The sequence below is a fragment of the Pseudophryne corroboree genome, unplaced genomic scaffold, assembly GCF_028390025.1.
Source record: "Pseudophryne corroboree isolate aPseCor3 unplaced genomic scaffold, aPseCor3.hap2 scaffold_142, whole genome shotgun sequence".
Lineage (NCBI taxonomy): Eukaryota > Metazoa > Chordata > Amphibia > Anura > Myobatrachidae > Pseudophryne > Pseudophryne corroboree.
This window is the reverse complement of record NW_026968046.1, coordinates 372,772-393,105: the sequence shown is the minus strand read 5'-3', so window position 1 is coordinate 393,105 and position 20,334 is coordinate 372,772. Positions and strand designations below refer to the sequence as shown.

At 47.2% G+C, this 20,334-nt stretch overlaps 14 non-coding genes across 14 annotated transcripts; 4 read left to right on the top strand and 10 right to left on the bottom strand.

Annotated features, from left to right (window-relative positions):
- Positions 1-1,920: 1,920 nt before the first annotated feature.
- Positions 1,921-2,036, bottom strand: LOC134996062 (U5 spliceosomal RNA). The gene has a single exon (XR_010198770.1). It is a non-coding gene; the product is annotated as a U5 spliceosomal RNA (small nuclear RNA).
- Positions 2,037-2,311: 275 nt separating this feature from the next.
- Positions 2,312-2,427, bottom strand: LOC134995966 (U5 spliceosomal RNA). Its single transcript, XR_010198676.1, has one exon. It is a non-coding gene; the product is annotated as a U5 spliceosomal RNA (small nuclear RNA).
- Positions 2,428-2,701: 274 nt separating this feature from the next.
- On the bottom strand, positions 2,702-2,817 carry LOC134996017 (U5 spliceosomal RNA). The gene has a single exon (XR_010198725.1). It is a non-coding gene; the product is annotated as a U5 spliceosomal RNA (small nuclear RNA).
- Positions 2,818-3,092: 275 nt separating this feature from the next.
- Positions 3,093-3,208, bottom strand: LOC134995990 (U5 spliceosomal RNA). Its single transcript, XR_010198700.1, has one exon. It is a non-coding gene; the product is annotated as a U5 spliceosomal RNA (small nuclear RNA).
- A 274-nt stretch (positions 3,209-3,482) lies between these two features.
- On the bottom strand, positions 3,483-3,598 carry LOC134995988 (U5 spliceosomal RNA). The gene has a single exon (XR_010198698.1). It is a non-coding gene; the product is annotated as a U5 spliceosomal RNA (small nuclear RNA).
- Positions 3,599-3,862: 264 nt separating this feature from the next.
- On the bottom strand, positions 3,863-3,978 carry LOC134996036 (U5 spliceosomal RNA). Its single transcript, XR_010198744.1, has one exon. It is a non-coding gene; the product is annotated as a U5 spliceosomal RNA (small nuclear RNA).
- Positions 3,979-4,248: 270 nt separating this feature from the next.
- Positions 4,249-4,364, bottom strand: LOC134996014 (U5 spliceosomal RNA). The gene has a single exon (XR_010198723.1). It is a non-coding gene; the product is annotated as a U5 spliceosomal RNA (small nuclear RNA).
- A 144-nt stretch (positions 4,365-4,508) lies between these two features.
- On the top strand, positions 4,509-4,672 carry LOC134996241 (U1 spliceosomal RNA). The gene has a single exon (XR_010198946.1). It is a non-coding gene; the product is annotated as a U1 spliceosomal RNA (small nuclear RNA).
- A 152-nt stretch (positions 4,673-4,824) lies between these two features.
- On the top strand, positions 4,825-4,987 carry LOC134996420 (U1 spliceosomal RNA). Its single transcript, XR_010199118.1, has one exon. It is a non-coding gene; the product is annotated as a U1 spliceosomal RNA (small nuclear RNA).
- A 675-nt stretch (positions 4,988-5,662) lies between these two features.
- Positions 5,663-5,826, top strand: LOC134996309 (U1 spliceosomal RNA). The gene has a single exon (XR_010199011.1). It is a non-coding gene; the product is annotated as a U1 spliceosomal RNA (small nuclear RNA).
- Positions 5,827-5,978: 152 nt separating this feature from the next.
- On the top strand, positions 5,979-6,141 carry LOC134996542 (U1 spliceosomal RNA). Its single transcript, XR_010199217.1, has one exon. It is a non-coding gene; the product is annotated as a U1 spliceosomal RNA (small nuclear RNA).
- Positions 6,142-15,888: 9,747 nt separating this feature from the next.
- Positions 15,889-16,052, bottom strand: LOC134996191 (U1 spliceosomal RNA). The gene has a single exon (XR_010198896.1). It is a non-coding gene; the product is annotated as a U1 spliceosomal RNA (small nuclear RNA).
- Positions 16,053-16,707: 655 nt separating this feature from the next.
- LOC134996461 (U1 spliceosomal RNA) lies at positions 16,708-16,870 on the bottom strand. Its single transcript, XR_010199151.1, has one exon. It is a non-coding gene; the product is annotated as a U1 spliceosomal RNA (small nuclear RNA).
- A 152-nt stretch (positions 16,871-17,022) lies between these two features.
- LOC134996332 (U1 spliceosomal RNA) lies at positions 17,023-17,186 on the bottom strand. Its single transcript, XR_010199033.1, has one exon. It is a non-coding gene; the product is annotated as a U1 spliceosomal RNA (small nuclear RNA).
- Between the last annotated feature and the right edge of the window lie 3,148 nt (positions 17,187-20,334).

Sequence of the window (20,334 nt, the reverse complement as noted above, 5' to 3'; positions counted from 1 at the left end):
GAAAGGAAGGGGGGGGGGGGGGACATTTGAATCCAGCACATAGATGCAATTCAAATATGTAATTCGTACCTTCCTATTTTAAAATATAATGGATGAACCTCACCCTGTGAGAACAATCTTCATGATCAAGAGATCTCATATGCAAAATAAATATGAGTTGGGATAGGGCTGGGGAGGGCTGCTCGGGCAGCACCTCCCCCGTCAAGTTAAGGAGATTCAACTGAGGAAGCACAAGGGAACTCTCGTCTGGGGACAACAACTGCAGGGAGACCACATCTTTTCAGATGAACATGGGAGGGCGGAAGGCTGCCTAATACTGAAGCACCATATGCAACAACTAGTACAAGCATTCCTGGGGGAAGGTCTGCAGCAGACGGATTTGCATACGGTGATGTTATCCAAGCAGTGGGCCAAAGTTGACTGGAACCCTCATCTGCATATGAAAAGAGAAAAGGGGCATGCAGGGCATGGCGGCCTTTTGCAGTGCTTGGATGACCCCTAGTTCACATTAAACACCCCCACCCTCCTTTGGTGTGGGGCTCATGTTGGCCATGCCCCATCCCCTGAAGCATTCAAGCTGATTTCTTGCAGCAGCTGGGCACTGTAACAGCTCCAGAGCTGTTCTGTAAGGCAAGTAAAAGGGTGTGGGCCCTGCAGCACCACCTGTAGTTCGCATTGTGCGTTGGAAGGCACAAAGTAAGCAGACGGGAGGAGAAGTCAGGATAGTGCGCAAGGGCATTCTTTTCTCTTAGTCCGTAGAGGATGCTGGGGTCACATTAAGAACCATGGGGTATAGACGGGATCCGCAAGAGACATGGGCACTTTAAGACTTTCAAAGGGTGTGAACTGGCTCCTCCCTCTATGCCCCTCCTCCAGACTCCAGTTATAGGAACTGTGCCCAGGGAGACGGACATTTCGAGGAAAGGATTTATTGTTAAACTAAGGTGAGCATCTTACCAGCTCACACCTTAAACATGCCGCAGAACGTGGCATTCAACAGAACACAAGCCAACGGCATGAACAATTGCAGCAAAAAGCTGACCAGAACCATAACACAACATGTGTATAACCACAAGTAATAACTGCAGACACAGTATGGACTGGGACGGGTGCCCAGCATCCTCTACAGACTAAGAGAAAAGGATTTACCGGTAGGTATTAAAATCCTATTTTCTCATACGACCTAGAGGATGCTGGGGTCACATTAAGAACCATGGGGTTATACCAAAGCTCTTGAACGGGTGGGAGAGTGCGTACGACTCTGCAGCACCGAATGACCCAACTTAAGGTTATCATCAGCCAAGGTATCAAACTTGTAAAACTTAGCAAAAGTGTTTACTAAATAGCTGCTCGGCAAAGTTGCAATGCCGAGACTCCCCGACCAGCTGCCAAGGATGAACCCACCTTTCTAGTAGAATGGGTCTTCACCTACTTCAGTAACGGCAATCCTGCCGTGGAACGAGCATGCTGAATCTTACCACAGATCCAGCGCATAATGGTCTGCATGGAAGCAGGACACCAAATCCTGTTGGGAGCATACAGGACAAACAGAGCCTCTGTTTTCCTAATCTGAACCGTTCTGGTGACATACATTTTCAAAGTTCTGACCACAGCCAGAGACTTTGACTCAACGAAGGTGTCAGTGGCCAAAAGCACCATGTGGAAAGATGAACCACCTTCGGCAGAAATTGTTGACGTGTCCTCAATTCTGCTCTATCTTCATGAAAGATCAAATAAAGGCTCTTGTGATACTGCATGGTTTGTACTGTTTTCCATGTGCTCCCAGACCTTTAAGCAAGTAGCATGGTCAAGAAAGTTCTGTTTGAAAAGAAACAACATTTACTGTCATTGTTATGCAAATAAACTTACATTAAAGCTAACAAGAAAGCACACTCGTTCTGTCTTTAAACTGATAAAAGAAACCCCAATAATATGGGGCATGCAAAAATTGAGATAAAACTCAGTTTTGCTCCTCTCCACGGAAATCTTTAATAAAAGGCGAAATATTTGTTAGTTCTGAAGAGAAACCAGAGCATGACCAAGATTCCACCTGTCGCCTGAGTGCCATGCCAGCAGTTCTCATTCAGCTGAAAGTGAGCACCCAATTTGAAAGAAAGAAAGCAGATTTCTCACCAGGCTTCCCCTTGCTATAAACATGGTTTGTACTCTTTTCCATGTGCTCCCAGATCTTTCAAGCAATTAGTGTGGTCAAGAAAGTTCTGTTTGAAAAGAAACAAACATTTACTGTCATTTCTATGCAAATGAGCTTACATTAAAGCACACTCGTTCTATCTTTAAACCGATAAAATAAAACCCCAATAAGATGGGGCATGCAAAAATTGAGATAAAACTCAGTTTTGCTCCTCTCCACGGAAATCTTTAGTAAAAGGCGAAAGATTTGTTCGTTCTGAAGAGAAACCAGAACATGACCAAGATTCCACCTGTCGCCTGAGTGCCATGCCAGCAGTCCTCATTCAGCTCAAAGTGAGCACTCAATTTGAAAGAAAGAAAGCAGATTTCTCACCAGGCTTCCCCTTGCTATAAACATGGTTTGTACTCTTTTCCATGTGCTCCCAGATCTTTCAAGCAATTAGTATAGTCAAGAAAGTTCTGTTTGAAAAGAAACAAACATTTACTGTCATTTCTATGCAAATGAGCTTACATTAAAGCACACTCGTTCTATCTTTAAACCGATAAATGAAACCCCAATAAGACGGAGCATGCAAAAATTGAGATAAAACTCAGTTTTGCTCCTCTCCACGGAAATCTTTAGTAAAAGGCGAAAGATCTGTTCGTTTTGAAGAGAAACCAGAGCATGACCAAGATTCCACCTGTCGCCTGAGTGCCATGCCAGCAATCCTCATTCAGCTCAAAGTGAGCACCCAATTTGAAAGAAAGAAAGCAGATTTCTCACCAGGCTTCCCCTTGCTATAAACATGGTTTGTACTCTTTTCCATGTGCTCCCAGATCTTTCAAGCAATTAGTGTGGTCAAGAATGTTCTGTTTGAAAAGAAACAAACATTTACTGTCATTTCTATGCAAATGAGCTTACATTAAAGCACACTCGTTCTATCTTTAAACCGATAAAATAAAATCCCAATAAGATGGGGCATGCAAAAATTGAGATAAAACTCAGTTTTGCTCCTCTCCACGGAAATCTTTAGTAAAAGGCGAAAGATTTGTTCGTTCTGAAGAGAAACCAGAACATGACCAAGATTCCACCTGTCGCCTGAGTGCCATGCCAGCAGTCCTCATTCAGCTCAAAGTGAGCACCCAATTTGAAAGAAAGAAAGCAGATTTCTCACCAGGCTTCCCCTTGCTATAAACATGGTTTGTACTCTTTTCCATGTGCTCCCAGATCTTTCAAGCATTTAGTATAGTCAAGAAAGTTCTGTTTGAAAAGAAACAAACATTTACTGTCATTTCTATGCAAATGAGCTTACATTAAAGCACACTCGTTCTATCTTTAAACCGATAAAAGAAACCCCAATAAGACGGAGCATGCAAAAATTGAGATAAAACTCAGTTTTGCTCCTCTCCACGGAAATCTTTAGTAAAAGGCGAAAGATCTGTTCGTTTTGAAGAGAAACCAGAGTATGACTAAGATTCCACCTGTCGCCTGAGTGCCATGCCAGCAGTCCTCATTCAGCGCAAAGTGAGCACCCAATTTGAAAGAAAGAAAGCAGATTTCTCACCAGGCTTCCCCTTGCTATAAGCATGGTTTGTACTCTTTTCCATGTGCTCCCAGATCTTTCAAGCAATTAGAATGGTCAAGAAAGTTCTGCTTGAAAAGAAACAGACATTTATAGTCATTGTTATGCAAATAAACTTACATTAAAGCTAACAAGAAACTGATAAAAGAAACCCCAATAATATGGGGCATGCAAAAATTGAGATAAAACTCAGTTTTGCTCCTCTCCACAGAAATCTTTAATAAAAGGCGAAAGATTTGTTCGTTCTGAAGAGAAACCAGAGCATGACCAAGATTCCACCTGTCGCCTAAATGCTGTGCCAGCAGTCCTCATTCAGATCAAAGTGAGCGCCCAACTTGAAAGTAAGCAGATTTCTCACCTGGCTTCTCCTTGCTATAAGCATGGTTTGTACTGTATTCCATGTGCTCCCAGATCTTTCAAGCAAGTAGCATGGTCAAGAAAGTTCTGTTTGAAAAGAAACAAACATTTACTGTCATTTCTATGCAAATGAGCTTACATTAAAGCACACTCATTCTATCTTTAAACCGATAAAAGAAACCCCAAAAAGATGGGGCATGCAAAAATTGAGATAAAACTCGGTTTTGCTCCTCTCCACGGAAATCTTTAATAAAAGGCGAAAGATTTGTTCGTTCTGAAGAGAAACCAGAGCATGACCAAGATTTTTATCTGAAAATATGTGTTCTCCCTGCAGTTGTTGTCCCCAGATGAGAGTTCCCTTGTGCTGCCTCAGTTGAATCTCCTTTACTTGACAGAGATGTGCCTGAGCAGCGGCCCTCCCCAGCCCTATCCCAAATCATACTTATTTTGCATAGGAGATACCATGGTCATGAAGATTGTTCTCCCAGGGTGAGGTTCATTCATTGCATTTTGGGTATGCTGACCCCTGTGATTTACCCAAATGTGGGAAACTCGACTGCATTATTTGTGGTAGTGGGGGACTGTGTTTGTGCTTTCCTCTGGTCAGCTCTGTTAAAACTCAGATTTCTTTGTCTCAGATTTTCCTCTAGCCTTGTTCTTCTTTCGAGAGTTCCCTTGTGCTGCCTCAGGTGGATCTCCTTCACTTGACAGGGGGGTGCCCGAGCAGCGACCCTCCCCAGCTCTAGCCCAACTCCTACTTACCTGCCAGGTGAGATACTATGATCAGGAAGGTGCTTCTCCCAGGGCAAGGCTCACCCATTGCACTCTGGGTGTGCTGCTCCTACGATTTCCCCAAATGTGGGACACTTGACTGCATAATTTGTGTTTCCTCTGGTCGGCTCTCGTATAATTCAGATCTCTTTGTCTCAGGTCTTTCTCCAGCCTAGTTTGCTGTCTGTTTCCACTTCTTTTATCTTGAGCCCCTCCCTTCTATACCCTTGTGCACTATCCTGACTTCTCCTCCCGTCTGCTTACTTTGTGCCTTCCAATGCACAATGCAAACTACAGGTAGTGCTGCAGGGCCCACACAATCTTTTACTTGCCTTAAAGAGCAGCTCTGGAGCTGTTACAGTGCCCAGCTGCTGCAAGAAATCAGCTTGAATGCTTCAGGGGATGGGGCATGGCCAACATGAGCCCCACACCAAAGGTGGGTGGGGGTGTTTAATGCGAACTAGGGGTAATCCAAGCACCGCAAAAGGCCGCCATGCCCTGCACGCCCCTTTTCTCTTTTCATATGCAGATGAGGGTTGAAGCCAACTTTGACCCACTGCTTGGATGACATCACCATATGCAAATCCATCTCCTGCAGGCCTTGCCCCAGGAATGCTTGCACTAGTTGTTGCATTTGGTTTGTTGTTTGGGGGTGCTTCAGTATTAGGCAGCCTTCTGCCCTCCCATGTTCATCTGAAAATATGTGTTCTCCCTGCAGTTGTTGTCCCCAGATGAGAGTTCCCTTGTGCTGCCTCAGTTGAATCTCCTTTACTTGACAGAGATGTGCCTGAGCAGCGGCCCTCCCAGCCCTATCCCAAATCATACTTATTTTGCATAGGAGACACCATGGTCATGAAGATTGTTCACCCAGGGTGAGGTTCATTCATTGCATTCTGGGTATGCTGACCCCTGTGATTTCCCCAAATGTGGGAAACTCGCCTGCATTTTTTGTGGTAGTGGGGGACTGTGTTTGTGTTTTCCTCTGGTCAGCTCTGGTAAAAGTCAGATTTCTTTGTCTCATATATTCCTCTAGCCTTGTTCTTCTTTCGAGAGTTCCCTTGTGCTGCCTCAGTTGGATCTCCTTCACTTGACAGGGGGGTGCCCGAGCAGTGACCCTCCCCAGCTCTAGCCCAACTCCTACTTACCTGCCAGGTGAGATACTATGATCATGAAGGTGCTTCTCCCAGGGCAAGGCTCACCCATTGCACTCTGGGTGTGCTGCTCCTGTGATTTCCCCAAATGTGGGAAACTTGATTGCATAATTTGTGTTTCCCCTGGTCGGCTCTCGTATAATTCAGATCTCTTTGTCTCAGGTCTCTCTCCAGCCTAGTTTGCTGTCTGTTTCCACTTCTCTTTTCTGGAGCCACTCCCTTCTATGCCCTTGCGCACTATCCTGACTTCTCCCGTCTGCTTACTTTGTGCCTTCCAACGCACAATGCGAACTACAGGTAGTGCTGCAGGGCCCACACCCTTTTAGTTGCCTTACAGAGCAGCTCTGGAGCTGTTACAGTGCCCAGCTGCTGCAAGAAATCAGCTTGAATGCTTCAGGGGCTGGGGCATAGCCAACATGAGCCCCACACCAAAGGAGGGTGGGGGTGTTTAATGCGAACTAGGGGTCATCCAAGCACCGCAAAAGGCCGCCATGCCCTGCATGCCCCTTTTCTCTTTTCATATGCAGATGAGGGTTCCAGCCAACTTTGGCCCACTGCTTGGATGACATCACCGTATGCAAATCCGTCTGCTGCAGACCTTCCCCCAGGAATGCTTGTACTAGTTGTTGCATATGGTTTGATATTTGATGGTGCTTCAGTATTAGGCAGCCTTCCGCCCTCCCATGTTCATCTGAAAAGATGTGGTCTCCCTGCAGTTGTTGTCCCCAGACGAGAGTTCCCTTGTGCTTCCTCAGTTGAATCTCCTTAACTTGATGGGGGAGGGGCTGCCCGAGCAGCCACCCTCCCCAGCCCTATCCCAACTCATACTTATTTTGCATATGAGATCTCTTGATCATGAAGATTGTTCTCACAGGGTGAAGTTCATCCATTATATTTTAAAATAGGAAGGTACAAATTACATATTTGAATTGCATCTATGTGCTGGATTCAAATGTCCCCCCCCCCCCCCCTTCCTTTCTCAATTGTGCCCATCAGCAGCTATTCTAAGGTTGCTGCCAATGGGTGTGACACATTAATTTCTTCTGTGGGGTACACAGGACTCCACAAGGATTCACATTGGGGTGTAGAGTAGGAACTTGATCTGAGGCACCAACCGACTCAAAGCTTTTGACTGTTCCCAAGATGCTCAGCGCATCCTCCTCTATAACCCCGCTTCCATGAACAGGGAGCTCAGTTTGTAGTTGGTGCCTTCAGTAGCAGGCCACTTAACAGGGGCCTGCCTCAGGAAGCCAATTCTTAGCTATTCATTCTGACAAGAAAAGAAGAACTTGTTTTATGAGAATCTACAAGGGCTGCAGCAGGCTAGGTCTAATAGACATCTTTACTGCAGCTTCATCACTCCCAGCGGCGCTGTATACTCCCGTGCCCTGGTTGCTGGGTCACTGCAGCGGAGGCTCCGGTTTCTTCCTAAGGTCAGTCACACACACACCGCCCTTCCGGATCACGAGGCCGCTGATGAAGGGGAGCGTGGCCGTAGGGGGTGGACCGTGTGCGCACTGGCGTGGACACTGATTACTGGGCAGCCGCTCCACGAGCCACCAGGTACAGTTAAGGAGCACAGGTCTGGGGGTTTTTCTCCTATATTAAACCAATTTTGTACTGCCCGCAGCGCATTGTGATAGGTAATAGGGCCTGATTCAGGTTGGATTGCAATCACAATAAGTGATCCAACTGCAAAAATTGCTAAGAGCATACGCATGTGCCTGCATTTTCTGCGGCACCCCGCAGAGAATGCGATCGCCTCTGCCTGTCAATCGGGGCAGGGGGGGAGAGGGGGGTCAGCAACACTCCATTTCCAAGTCAGGGATGGAGCGGTGCGGGGGCAAGGCTTCAAAATGGGGTCTGCAATGGAGGAGACACAGGGGGCGTGGTCACAGCAGCTGTATGACATCACATTCAGCCGCTGTGATCACAAAAATGGTGGCGGCTTCCTGCGCGCACATACAGTCTGCACCAGCAGGAGGCTACACCATTTTTTATGATCACGCTGAACTGCAGTGCGACTGCAATTACAGCATGGTCAAGAAGGGAGGCGTCATGCTGGGTGGCCATAAGAGATGAGCGGGTTCGGTTCCTCGGAATCCGAACCCGCCCGAACTTCACCCTTTTTTGCTCGGGTCCGAGCAGACTCGGATCCTCTCGCCTTGCTCGGTTAACCCGAGCGCGCCCGAACGTCATCATCCCGCTGTCGGATTCTCACGAGACTTGGATTCTATATAAGGAGCCGCGCGTCGCCGCCATTTTCACACGTGCATTGAGATTGATAGGGAGAGGACGTGGCTGGCGTCCTCTCCGTTTAGATTAGAAGATAGAGACGAGTGACATTTGATTTACTACTAATTTGGGGAGCAGTTGAACTTGTCAGGAGTACTCAGTAGTGCAGAGTTTTGCTGATAGTGACCACCAGTTTTATTATTTATAATCCGTTCTCTGCCTGAAAAAAAACGATACACATACCATATCTGTGCTCAGCCTCAGTGTGCTGCATGATATATCATCTATGTATATCTGACTGTGCTGAGTGCTCACTGCTCACACAGCTTAATTGTGGGGGAGACTGGGGAGCAGTTATAGCAGGAGTACAGTGCACACTTTTGCTGCCAGTGTGACCACCAGTATATTGTCTGCCTGAAAAAGTTAAACACTCCTGTGGTGTTTTTTTTTTATTCTATAAATGCATTCTGCTGACAGTGTCCAGCAGGTCCGTCATACATATATTATATAAATATTTACCTGCAGTAGTGTTATATTTTTTTTTTCATCTTTATCATCTCTATATTAGCAGACGCAGTACGGTAGTCCACGGCTGTGGCTATCTCTGTGTCGTCAGTGCTCGTCCATAATTGTATACCTACCTACCTGTGGTGGTTTTTTTTTTTCTATCTTCTTCATACTAGTAGTTTAGGAGTCTACTGACAGTGTCCACCAGGTCCATCATTATATTATATACCTACAGTAGTAATATATTTATTATATTATCTATACTAGCAGACGCAGTACGGTAGTCCACGGCTGTGGCTATCTCTGTGTCGTCAGTGCTCGTCCATAATTGTATACCTACCTACCTGTGGTGGGTTTTTTTTTTTATCTTCTTCATACTAGTAGTTTAGCAGTCTGCTGACAGTGTCCACCAGGTCCGTCATTATATTATATACCTACAGTAGTAATATATTTATTATATTATCTATACTAGCAGATGCAGTACGGTAGTCCACGGCTGTACCTACCTCTGTGTCGTCAGTGCTCGTCCATAATTGTATACCTACCTGTGGTGGGGGTTTTTTTTCTATCTTCTTCATACTAGTAGTTTAGGAGTCTGCTGACAGTGTCCACCAGGTCCGTCATTATATTATATACCTACAGTAGTAATATATTTAGTATATTATCTATACTAGCAGACGCAGTACGGTAGTCCACGGCTGTACCTACCTCTGTGTCGTCACTCGTCCATAATTGTATACCTAACTGTGGTGTTTTTTTTTTCTATCTTCTTCATACTAGTAGTTTAGCAGTCTGCTGACAGTGTCCACCAGGTCCGTCATTATATTATATATACCTACAGTAGTTATATCTATTTTTTTTTATATCATTAATTATCATCTCTATACTAGCAGACGCAGTACGGTAGGCCACGGCTGTGGCTATCTCTGTGTCGTCAGTGCTCGTCCATAATTGTATACCTACCTACCTGTGGTGGAAGTTTTTTTCTATCTTCTTCATACTAGTAGTTTAGCAGTCTGCTGACAGTGTCCACCAGGTCCGTCATTATATTATATATACCTACAGTAGTTATATATATATTTTTTTTTATATCATTAATTATCATCTCTATACTAGCAGACGCAGTACGGTAGTCCACGGCTGTAGCTACCTCTGTGTCGTCAGTCACTCGTCATCCATAAGTATACTAGTATCCATCCATCTCCATTGTTTACCTGAGGTGCCTTTTAGTTGTGCCTATTAAAATATGGAGAACAAAAATGTTGAGGTTCCAAAAATAGGGAAAGATCAAGATCCACTTCCACCTCGTGCTGAAGCTGCTGCCACTAGTCATGGCCGAGACGATGAAATTCCATCAACGTCGTCTGCCAAGGCCGATGCCCAATGTCATAGTACAGAGCATGTAAAATCCAAAACACAAAAGATCAGTAAAAAAATGACTCAAAAATCTAAATAAAAATCGTCGGAGGAGAAGCGTAAACTTGCCAATATGCCATTTACCACACGGAGTGGCAAGGAACGGCTGAGGCCCTGGCCTATCTTCATGGCTAGTGGTTCAGCTTCACATGAGGATGGAAGCACTCAGCCTCTCGCTAGAAAAATGAAAAGACTTAAGCTGGCAAAAGCACAGCAAAGAACTGTGCGTTCTTCAAAATCACAAATCCACAAGGAGAGTCCAATTGTGTCGGTTGCGATGCCTGACCTTCCCAACACTGGACGTGAAGAGCATGCACCTTCCACCATTTGCACGCCCCCTGCAAGTGCTGGAAGGAGCACCCGCAGTCCAGTTCCTGATAGTCAGATTGAAGATGTCAGTGTTGAAGTACACCAGGATGAGGAGAATATGGGTGTTGCTGGCGCTGGGGAGGAAATTGACAAGGAGGATTCTGATGGTGAGGTGGTTTGTTTAAGTCAGGCACCCGGCGAGACACCTGTTGTCCGTGGGAGGAATATGGCCATTGACATGCCTGGTGAAAATACCAAAAAAATCAGCTCTTCGGTGTGGAAGTATTTCAACAGAAATGCGGACAACAGGTGTCAAGCCGTGTGTTGCCTTTGTCAAGCTGTAATAAGTAGGGGTAAGGACGTTAACCACCTCGGAACATCCTCCCTTATACGTCACCTGCAGCGCATTCATCATAAGTCAGTGACAAGTTCAAAAACTTTGGGCGACAGCGGAAGCAGTCCACTGACCAGTAAATCCCTTCCTCTTGTAACCAAGCTCATGCAAACCACCCCACCAACTCCCTCAGTGTCAATTTCCTCCTTCCCCAGGAATGCCAATAGTCCTGCAGGCCATGTCACTGGCAATTCTGACGAGTTCTCTCCTGCCTGGGATTCCTCCGATGCATCCTTGAGTGTAACGCCTACTGCTGCTGGCGCTGCTGTTGTTGCTGCTGGGAGTCGATGGTCATCCCAGAGGGGAAGTCGTAAGACCACTTTTACTACTTCCACCAAGCAATTGACTGTCCAACAGTCCTTTGCGAGGAAGATGAAATATCACAGCAGTCATCCTGCTGCAAAGCGGATAACTGAGGCCTTGGCATCCTGGGCAGTGAGAAACGTGGTTCCGGTATCCATCATTACTTCAGAGCCAACTATAGACTTGATTGAGGTACTGTGTCCCCGGTACCAAATACTATCTAGGTTCCATTTCTCTAGGCAGGCGATACCGAAAATGTACACAGACCTCAGAAAAAGACTCACCAGTGTCCTAAAAAATGCAGTTGTACCCAATGTCCACTTAACCACGGACATGTGGACAAGTGGAGCAGGGCAGACTCAGGACTATATGACTGTGACAGCCCACTGGGTAGATGTATTGACTCCCGCCGCAAGAACAGCAGCGGCGGCACCAGTAGCAGCATCTCGCAAACGCCAACTCTTTCCTAGGCAGGCTACGCTTTGTATCACCGCTTTCCAGAATACGCACACAGATGAAAACCTCTTACGGCAACTGAGGAAGATCATCACAGAATGGCTTACCCCAATTGGACTCTCCTGTGGATTTGTGGCATCGGACAACGCCAGCAATATTGTGCGTGCATTATATCTGGGCAAATTCCAGCACGTCCCATGTTTTGCACATACCTTGAATTTGGTGGTGCAGAATTATTTAAAAAACGACAGGGGCGTGCAAGAGATGCTGTCGGTGGCCACAAGAATTGCGGGACACTTTCGGCGTACAGGCACCACGTACAGAAGACTGGAGCAACACCAAAAACGCCTGAACCTGCCCTGCCATCATCTGAAGCAAGAAGTGGAAACGAGGTGGAATTCAACCCTCTATATGCTTCAGAGGATGGAGGAGCAGCAAAAGGCCATTCAAGCCTATACATCTGACCACGATATAGGAGGTGGAATGCACCTGTCTCAAGCGCAGTGGAGAATGATTTCAACGTTGTGCAAGGTTCTGCAACCTTTTGAACTTGCCACACGTGAAGTCAGTTCAGACACTGCCAGCCTGAGTCAGGTCATTCCCGTCATCAGGCTTTTGCAGAAGAAGCTGGAGACATTGAAGGAGGAGCTAAGACAGAGCGATTCCGCTAGGCATGTGGGACTTGTGGATGGAGCCCTTCATTCGCTTAACCAGGATTCACGGGTGGTCAATCTGTTGAAATCAGAGCACTACATTTTGGCCACCGTGCTCGATCCTAGATTTAAAACCTACGTTGTATCTCTCTTTCCGGCAGACACAAGTCTGCAGGGGTTCAAAGACCTGCTGGTGAGAAAATTATCAAGTCAAGCGGAACTTGATCGGTCAACAGCTCCTCCTTCACAGTCTCCCGCAATTGGGGGTGCGAGGAAAAGGCTCAGAATTCCGAGCCCACCCGCTGGCGGTGATGCAGGGCAGTCTGGAGCGACTGCTGATGCTGACATCTGGTCCGGACTGAAGGACCTGCCAACGATTACGGACATGTCGTCTACTGTCACTGCATATGATTCTCTCACCATTGAAAGAATGGTGGAGGATTATATGAGTGACCGCATCCAAGTAGGCACGTCAGACAGTCCGTACGTATACTGGCAGGAAAAAGAGGCAATTTGGAGGCCCTTGCACAAACTGGCTTTATTCTACCTAAGTTGCCCTCCCACAAGTGTGTACTCCGAAAGAGTGTTTAGTGCCGCCGCTCACCTTGTCAGCAATCGGCGTACGAGGTTACTTCCAGAAAATGTGGAGAAGATGATGTTCATTAAAATGAATTATAATCAATTGCTCCGTGGAGACATTGACCAGCAGCAATTGCCTCCACAAAGTATACAGGGAGCTGAGATGGTGGATTCCAGTGGGGACGAATTGATAATCTGTGAGGAGGGGGATGTACACGGTGATGAATCGGAGGATGATGATGAGGTGGACATCTTGCCTCTATAGAGCCAGTTTGTGCAAGGAGAGATTTATTGCTTCTTTTTTGGTGGGGGTCCAAACCAACCCGTCATTTCAGTCACAGTCGTGTGGCAGACCCTGTCACTGAAATGATGGGTTGGTTAAAGTGTGCATGTCCTGTTTATACAACATAAGGGTGGGTGGGAGGGCCCAAGGCAATTCCACCTTGCACCTCTTTTTTCTTTTATTTTTCTTTGCGTCATGTGCTGTTTGGGGAGTGTTTTTTGGAAGGGCCATCCTGCGTGACACTGCAGTGCCACTCCTAGATGGGCCAGGTGTTTGTGTCGGCCACTTGGGTCGCTGAGCTTAGTCACACAGCTACCTCATTGCGCCTCTTTTTTTCTTTGCGTCATGTGCTGTTTGGGGAGTGTTTTTTGGAAGGGCCATCCTGCGTGACACTGCAGTGACACTCCTAGATGGGCCAGGTGTTTGTGTCGTCCACTTGGGTCGCTGAGCTTAGTCACACAGCTACCTCATTGCGCCACTTTTTTTCTTTGCGTCATGTGCTGTTTGGGGAGTGTTTTTTGGAAGGGCCATCCTGCGTGACACTGCAGTGCCACTCCTAGATGGGCCAGGTGTTTGTGTCGGCCACTTGGGTCGCTGAGCTTAGTCACACAGCTACCTCATTGCGCCTCTTTTTTTCTTTGCGTCATGTGCTGTTTGGGGAGTGTTTCTGGAAGGGCCATCCTGCGTGACACTGCAGTGCCACTCCTAGATGGGCCAGGTGTTTGTGTCGGCCACTTGGGTCGCTGAGCTTAGTCACACAGCTACCTCATTGCGCCTCTTTTTTTCTTTGCGTCATGTGCTGTTTGGGGAGTGTTTTTTGGAAGGGCCATCCTGCGTGACACTGCAGTGCCACTCCTAGATGGGCCAGGTGTTTGTGTCGGCCACTTGGGTCGCTGAGCTTAGTCACACAGCTACCTCATTGCGCCTCTTTTTTTCTTTGCGTCATGTGCTGTTTGGGGAGTGTTTTTTGGAAGGGCCATCATGCGTGACACTGCAGTGCCACTCCTAGATGGGCCAGGTGTTTGTGTCGGCCACTTGGGTCACTGAGCTTAGTCATCCAGCGACCTCGTTGCAAATTTTAGGACTAAAAATAATATTGTGAGGTGTGAGGTGTTAAGAATAGACTGAAAATTAGTGGAAATTATGGTTATTGAGGTTAATAATACTTTGGGATCAAAATGACTCCCAAATTCTATGATTTAAGCTGTTTTTTAGGGTTTTTTGAAAAAAACACCCGAATCCAAAACACACCCGAATCCGACAAAAAAAATTCGGTGAGGTTTAGCCAAAACGCGTTCGTACCCAAAACACGGCCGCGGAACCGAACCCAAAACCAAAACACAAAACCCGAAAAATTTCCGGTGCACATCTCTAGTGGCCATGCCATGTCACTGTGCAGGAGCCAGCACCGCTCACACACTAGTCCCCGGTGCAGCCCCCAACCCCCGGGACACCCGGAGCAACAAAATGTAGATTCAGGCCACCAGGCCACGCCCCTACCTATGAAACCATGCCTCCTTTTTACCATTGCGCTGCTTATCTGCGCGCACTGCATTACAATCTCCCTCGCCACCTCTCTGGGTGTCACCAGTGATAGTGACACCTCTGCCATGCTTGTAGCAGCTGGTCCTAAGATCTACACCTCAAGCCCTGAGTGTTTGCCCTTGTGACTTGTTGATCATCATAGCAAAGCAGATGCTTACAGAAAACTGCAGGGGCTTAGATTGAAAATAAAAAAAATTGATGGGTATAAGGTAGAGAGGAGCGGGTTCGGTTCTCCGAGAACCGAATTCCCCACGAACCCCACGAACTCCTCCTCCGAGGCAGGCTCGGTTGTTCCCGCCTGACTCGGAAAACCTGAACAAGGGAAAATGTCATCATCCCGCTGTCGGATTCTCGCGAGATTCGGATTCCATATAAAGAGCTGCGCGTTGCCGCCATTTTTACTCGTGCATTGAAGAGAGAGCGGAGAGGACGTGGTTATGTTCTCTCAGTGGAAATCTCAATATCAGTGCTCAGTATCAGTGGATACTTATTGCTGCTCAGTAATACTAGTAGTGTGTCTCTCCTGCTCAGTGTCAGTTCTCAGTAGTATCCTCATCAGTGCTCAGTATCACTGCTCATTGTCTTGTGCTGCATTGTTGTGCTCAGCATACTACAGTACATTACTAATAGTCCAGTGCTGCATCTTGCTGCTCAGTGTCAGTTCTAGTATCCTCATCAGTGCTCACTATCACTGCTCATTGCATTGTGGTGTTCTGTATACTACAGTAACATAGTAATATAGTAACATATAGTAACATAGTTTTTGAGGTTGAATAGAGGCAAATTGCCCATCGTGTTCAACCTGTTTTAAGTTGTGATGATTCTACATACTTGCTGAATAATGTTTTATGACTAGTTAGCTACTACAACTCATGTTACCCCCGGATTAACCATGTTGATATTTTAAGTATTATAACCTTGGATAGCTTTTTCATTCAGAAATGTATCCATTCCTTTTTTAAATCCAATTACAGAGTCCGCCATTACCACCTTCCCTGGCAGGGAATTCCACATCCTGATTGCCCTAACAGTGAAGATCATAGTATCTCACCTGGCAGGTAAGTAGGAGTTGGGCCAGAGCTGTGGAGGATTGCTGCTCGGGCACCCCCTGTCAAATGAAGGAGTCCAACTGAGGCAGCACAAGGGAACTCTCGAAAGAAAAACAAGGCTAGAGGAAGATCTGAGACAAAGAAATCTGACTTTTACCAGAGCTGACCAGAGGAAAGCACAAACACAGTCCCCCACTACCACAAATAATGCAGTCGAGTTTCCCACATTTGGGGAAATCACAGGGGTCAGCATACCCAGAATGCAATGAATGAACCTCACCCTGGGAGAACAATCTTCATGACCATGGTATCGCCTATGCAAAATAAGTATGATTTGGGATAGGGCTGGGGAGGGCCGCTGCTCAGGCACATCTCTGTCAAGTAAAGGAGATTCAACTGAGGCAGCACAAGGGAACTCTCATCTGGGGACAACAACTGCAGGGAGAACACATATTTTCAGATGAACATGGGAGGGCAGAAGGCTGCCTAATACTGAAGCACCCCCAAACAACAAACCAAATGCAACAACTAGTACAAGCATTCCTGGGGGAAGTTCTGCAGAAGACGGATTTGCATACGGTGATGTCATCCAAGCAGTGGGCCAAAGTTGGCTGGATCCCTCATCTGCATATGAAAAGAGAAAAGGGGTATGCAGGGCATGGCGGCCTTTTGCGGCGCTTGGATGACCCTTAGTTCGCATTAAACACCCCCACCCTCCTTCGGTGTGGGGCTCATGTTGACAATGCCCCAGCCCCTGAAGCATTCAAGCTGATTTCTTACAGCAGCTTGGCACTGTAACAGCTCCAGAGCTGCTCTGTAAGGCAAGTAAAAGGGTGTGTAGTTTGCATTGTGCATTGGAAGGCACAAAGTAAGCAGACAGGAGGAGAAGTCAGGATAGTGCACAAGGGTATAAAAGGGAGGGGCTCAAGAAAAAAGAAGTGGAAACAGACAGTAAACTAGGCTGGAGAGAGACCTGAGACAAAGAGATCTGAATTATACGAGAGCCGACCAGGGGAAACACAAATTATGCAGTCAAGTTTCCCACATTTGGGGAAATCGCAGGGGCAGCACACCCAGAGTGCAATGGGTGAGCCTTGCCCTGGAAGAAGCACCTTCATGATCATAGTATCTCACCTGGCAGGTAAGTAGGAGTTGGGCTTGAGCTGGGGAGGGTCGCTGCTCGGGCACCCCCCTGTCAAGTGAAGGAGATCCAACTGAGGCAGCACAAGGGAACTCTCGAAAGAAGAACAAGGCTAGAGGAAGATCTGAAACAAAGAAATCTGACTTTTACCAGAGCTGACCAGAGGAAAACACAAACACAGTCCCCCACTACCACAAATAATGCAGTCGAGTTACCCACATTTGGGGAAATCACAGGGGTCAGCATACCCAGAATGCAATGAATGAACCTCACCCTGGGAGAATAATCTTCATGACCATGGTATCTCATATGCAAAATAAGTATGATTTGGGATAGGGCTGGGGAGGGCCGCTGCTCAGGCACATCTCTGTCAAGTAAAGGAGATTCAACTGAGGCAGCACAAGGGAACTCTCATCTGGGGACAACAACTGCAGGGAGAACACATATTTTCAGATGAACATGGGAGGGCAGAAGGCTGCCTAATACTGAAGCACCCCCAAACAACAAACCAAATGCAACAACTAGTGCAAGCATTCCTGTTTGTTTCTGAAGCCAACTTTGACCCACTGCTTGGATGACATCACCATATGCAAATCCATCTGCTGCAGGCCTTCCCCCAGGAATGCTTGCACTCTTTATATGAAATCCGAATCTCGCGAGAATCCGACAGCGGGATGATGACATTTTCCCTTGTTCAGGTTTTCCGAGTCAGGCGGGAACAACCGAGCCTGCCTCGGAGGAGGAGTTCGTGGGGTTCGTGGGGAATTCGGTTCTCGGAGAACCGAACCCGCTCCTCTCTACCTTATACCCATCAATTTTTTTTATTTTCAATCTAAGCCCCTGCAGTTTTCTGTAAGCATCTGCTTTGCTATGATGATCAACAAGTCACAAGGGCAAACACTCAGGGCTTGAGGTGTAGATCTTAGGACCAGCTGCTACAAGCATGGCAGAGGTGTCACTATCACTGGTGACACCCAGAGAGGTGGCGAGGGAGATTGTAATGCAGTGCGCGCAGATAAGCAGCGCAATGGTAAAAAGGAGGCATGGTTTCATAGGTAGGGGCGTGGCCTGGTGGCCTGAATCTACATTTTGTTGCTCCGGGTGTCCCGGGGGTTGGGGGCTGCACCGGGGACTAGTGTGTGAGCGGTGCTGGCTCCTGCACAGTGACATGGCATGGCCACTAGAGATGTGCACCGGAAATTTTTCGGGTTTTGTGTTTTGGTTTTGGGTTCGGTTCCGCGGCCGTGTTTTGGGTTCGAACGCGTTTTGGCTAAACCTCACCGAATTTTTTTTGTCGGATTCGGGTGTGTTTTGGATTCGGGTGTTTTTTTCAAAAAACCCTAAAAAACAGCTTAAATCATAGAATTTGGGAGTCATTTTGATCCCAAAGTATTATTAACCTCAATAACCATAATTTCCACTAATTTTCAGTCTATTCTTAACACCTCACACCTCACAATATTATTTTTAGTCCTAAAATTTGCACCGAGGTCGCTGGATGACTAAGCTCAGTGACCCAAGTGGCCGACACAAACACCTGGCCCATCTAGGAGTGGCACTGCAGTGTCACGCATGATGGCCCTTCCAAAAAACACTCCCCAAACAGCACATGACGCAAAGAAAAAAAGAGGCGCAATGAGGTAGCTGTGTGACTAAGCTCAGCGACCCAAGTGGCCGACACAAACACCTGGCCCATCTAGGAGTGGCACTGCAATGTCACGCAGGATGGCCCTTCCAAAAAACACTCCCCAAACAGCACATGACGCAAAGAAAAAAAGAGGCGCAATGAGGTAGCTGTGTGACTAAGCTCAGCGACCCAAGTGGCCGACACAAACACCTGGCCCATCTAGGAGTGGCACTGCAGTGTCACGCAGGATGGCCCTTCCAAAAACACTCCCCAAACAGCACATGACGCAAAGAAAAAAAGAGGCGCAATGAGGTAGCTGTGTGACTAAGCTCAGCGACCCAAGTGGCCGACACAAACACCTGGCCCATCTAGGAGTGGCACTGCAGTGTCACGCAGGATGGCCCTTCCAAAAAACACTCCCCAAACAGCACATGACGCAAAGAAAAAAAGTGGCGCAATGAGGTAGCTGTGTGACTAAGCTCAGCGACCCAAGTGGACGACACAAACACCTGGCCCATCTAGGAGTGTCACTGCAGTGTCACGCAGGATGGCCCTTCCAAAAAACACTCCCCAAACAGCACATGACGCAAAGAAAAAAAGAGGCGCAATGAGGTAGCTGTGTGACTAAGCTCAGCGACCCAAGTGGCCGACACAAACACCTGGCCCATCTAGGAGTGGCACTGCAGTGTCACGCAGGATGGCCCTTCCAAAAAACACTCCCCAAACAGCACATGACGCAAAGAAAAATAAAAGAAAAAAGAGGTGCAAGGTGGAATTGCCTTGGGCCCTCCCACCCACCCTTATGTTGTATAAACAGGACATGCACACTTTAACCAACCCATCATTTCAGTGACAGGGTCTGCCACACGACTGTGACTGAAATGACGGGTTGGTTTGGACCCCCACCAAAAAAGAAGCAATAAATCTCTCCTTGCACAAACTGGCTCTATAGAGGCAAGATGTCCACCTCATCATCATCCTCCGATTCATCACCGTGTACATCCCCCTCCTCACAGATTATCAATTCGTCCCCACTGGAATCCACCATCTCAGCTCCCTGTATACTTTGTGGAGGCAATTGCTGCTGGTCAATGTCTCCACGGAGCAATTGATTATAATTCATTTTAATGAACATCATCTTCTCCACATTTTCTGGAAGTAACCTCGTACGCCGATTGCTGACAAGGTGAGCGGCGGCACTAAACACTCTTTCGGAGTACACACTTGTGGGAGGGCAACTTAGGTAGAATAAAGCCAGTTTGTGCAAGGGCCTCCAAATTGCCTCTTTTTCCTGCCAGTATACGTACGGACTGTCTGACGTGCCTACTTGGATGCGGTCACTCATATAATCCTCCACCATTCTTTCAATGGTGAGAGAATCATATGCAGTGACAGTAGACGACATGTCCGTAATCGTTGGCAGGTCCTTCAGTCCGGACCAGATGTCAGCATCAGCAGTCGCTCCAGACTGCCCTGCATCACCGCCAGCGGGTGGGCTCGGAATTCTGAGCCTTTTCCTCGCACCCCCAATTGCGGGAGACTGTGAAGGAGGAGCTGTTGACCGATCAAGTTCCGCTTGACTTGATAATTTTCTCACCAGCAGGTCTTTGAACCCCTGCAGACTTGTGTCTGCCGGAAAGAGAGATACAACGTAGGTTTTAAATCTAGGATCGAGCACGGTGGCCAAAATGTAGTGCTCTGATTTCAACAGATTGACCACCCGTGAATCCTGGTTAAGCGAATGAAGGGCTCCATCCACAAGTCCCACATGCCTAGCGGAATCGCTCTGTCTTAGCTCCTCCTTCAATGTCTCCAGCTTCTTCTGCAAAAGCCTGATGACGGGAA